The sequence below is a fragment of the Myotis davidii genome, unplaced genomic scaffold, assembly GCF_000327345.1.
Source record: "Myotis davidii unplaced genomic scaffold, ASM32734v1 scaffold461, whole genome shotgun sequence".
NCBI classification, from domain to species: domain Eukaryota; kingdom Metazoa; phylum Chordata; class Mammalia; order Chiroptera; family Vespertilionidae; genus Myotis; species Myotis davidii.
Window position 1 is genome coordinate 898521 of NW_006295825.1, and position 2979 is coordinate 901499.

Consider the following 2979-nt stretch of genomic DNA (forward strand, 5'->3'; position numbering starts at 1 on the left):
CTCCCCTGCAAAACGCAAGGAGGCTTTCCTCTTCTGAACAAGACGCCTCTCCCCCAAGGCTGAGAGGAAGGAGGCATCGCCCTGCCTTTCCTCCATCCGCCTCCTCTCTCCCCATTGCCCACCCCGGTTCCTCGCTTAAGCCTTAGTTGTTATTATTGTGATTATAGGGGGAAGGCCACCGCATCATTAATGCAGCATTCTAGGTAGTAGAAAATGATTAAAAGGAGCCACACTTAATTTAAAATGAGTAGTTGGATTTTTTTTTTGGCAGATAGTTACTCTTAGTAAATTACATCTGACATCCCCAAATAAATTGTGCCCAAGATTTATGCTTTCTGTGGACTTGTGGAGCTCAGCTGCTGAGGTGGCAGGGTGAAGGGGACCTTGAGAAGGACCGGCTAATTGTGTGTGTGTGTGTGTGTGACTGACCGGGGTGGTCGGGATGCTGCCCATCTGACCCCGTCTGCCTGTGGGTGGGAGGGTACAGGACAGCCCTGCCAGGGTCTCACCCAGGGATACAGTGTCAGGATGGAGCTGTTCTGGCCTAGGATGCCTTAACCACAACAATGAAACAAGATGGGGCAGGGAAGCTTAGATAAGGAACCAAGGACATGGCATCTTTGAAAGTTTTCCCAAAGGAGATGTCAGTGTTCAGTGAAAGCGCCAGAATTTACTTTAGCTATTACTATGGATGAATAATTATGGGCAAGCCAGCAAGTGCTGTGGGTTCACCGCAGGTTAATTGGGAATAATGGGTTTCATTCCAAACCATGAGAAATGATATTTCAGAGAGAGAGAGAGAGAGAGAGAGAGAGAGAGAGAGAGAGACTTTGCTCATCCTCACTGAGTGTGAGGCCTGCTCTCTTCTGGCCTGGCCAAGCCTCTGGAGTCCACCCAAGCTCTGGGTCCTTGTTGCACTGGGTGGGGTGGTGAGTGATGAGAAGGTGGGGAGAAAACCAGAGAGATCCGGTGGTTTATTTGCATCACTTCCCTTTCCTGAAATCGGGATGGGCAGCCTGGTGTGCAGTCACTTAGCAAATGTTTCTTAAGTCCCTGCAGTGGGCACGACACCATGCAAAGCACTGGGGCTGGGGGACCGCCATGGGAGTGCACTGTGTGAGCTGGAGGGGCACTGAGTGATGGAGGCAGACGCTAAGCAGATCAGTGCAGTCCAATACATAGACAATGCCGGCCACATATGTAGTTAAAAATTTCCTAGTAGCCTGATGAAAAAGGCAGGAAGAACAGGTAACATTAATTTTAACAATATATCTTATTTAACCCAGTACATCTAACATATTATCATTTCAACATGCAATATAAACATTCTTAATGAGGTATTTCATACTGACGTCACACCTCAATTCGTACTAGTTGAATTTCGAGTACTCAGTAGCACGTGTGGCCAGTGGCTAGTGTGGCTAGTGTATTGGATGGTGCAGGATGAGATCATCATTATTAGATACACACAATGCGGCGAGTGCTGCAAAGGTTCATGAGTCCAGCAGGCAGGCCTAACAATCAGGCAGGGCCTGTAGGGGTTAGAAATAACCGTTTGAGCTACAGTCTGACGGGCAGACAAGATACCAAGGTGAAGGGGGTGAAGGGAAAAGCATTCCAGGCAGAGGGAACTGCATGTACAAAGACCATGTGGGGGAGAGCAAGGGGAAGAACAGTGGAGGCGGGGCTGCCAGGGCAGGCAAGAGCTTTATAGGCAACCTGAGCATTTTGCCTCATAGTCAGAAGGGAGCTGGAGAGGAGTTGTGAGCAGGGAGTGACAGAGGATCAGGTCTTTATTTTCTGCAGCTCACTGTGGCTGCTGGGAGGAACCTGGCTCAGGGGATGCAGAAGGCCCATCAGGCAGCCATTGCAGCATGCTGCTTGCCGAGGGGGACCCCAAAGGGCGAGAGGCTGCAATCCCAGAGACCAGGCCAGCCATGGCCTGTCAGAGCTGTGGCCCACCCCTCTCCCCATCCTGGGAGACAGGCTGAGAAGTACCATGTTTGGAGCAGATCACTGCCTGGAGGTGAAGGCTCCACATGGGTATTTCAGCTTCACTTCCTGGCTGTGCAGATCAGACAGATCTCTCTCCCTTCAGGGTCTGTCTCTAGCTGTAAAAATGAAGTGGGAGCAGAGTGTGTGCATCAAGGGTCTCTGAAACTTCATGACAGTGGGATCAGGTCTGGGTCGTCTCGGGGCACAACCTCCTTTGTTCTGGCCGGCCCTGGACTTGGGCGGTTTTTCTCTCCCTAGCCCGTCATCCTGCAGCTGTTTGCCCCTGTCAAGGTGCCAACTTCCACTGTGGCTCTGCCCACTGGAGCCACATGGCAATGAAAGGCAGGGCTGGGGCAGTGAGGCAGCATCCATGTGAGGAGAGAGGATGGCCCTTAGGCCTCTGCATTGGGTGCAGCCACAGGGCTGTGACCAAGCTCAGTGTGTCCAAGGGAGGGAGGAGAGAAAGGCAGGGCATCGGAAAGCCACTCCTGAGGAGCAATTTGCCTGCCTCTGCTGCGTTCTCTACCTGCTGCTATAAGAGTCTGCAACTTCTTTCATTAACATTCATTCCACAGATACTCATCCAGGTTTGCCCTGTGCCAGGCGGCATGCCAGATGCTGGAGCTGCTGGGTGAGTGTGGACAGGGTCAGGAAGAGCACCTCAGAGGAGAAGACTTGAGTGATGAGAAGGAGACAGACATGGGGAGTTCTGGGGAAAGCTTCCAGGCAGAAAGGACCGCATGTGCGAAGGCCCTGAGGTGGGAACGAGCCTGGTTTGCTGGAGGAACAGACAGAAGGTGCATCAGGCTGGAGCAAAGAGACAAGGAGGGGTTGATGTGAGATGGTCAGGAGCTGGGTCATGGAGGGCCTCGTAGGCCTAGTAAGGAATTTGTATTTTATTCTGATTGGGAAGGGAAGACACCAGAGGGGCAATAGGATCTGATTTGTGTTTTCAGACACTCTCCCTGGCTGCTGGGTGGAGAG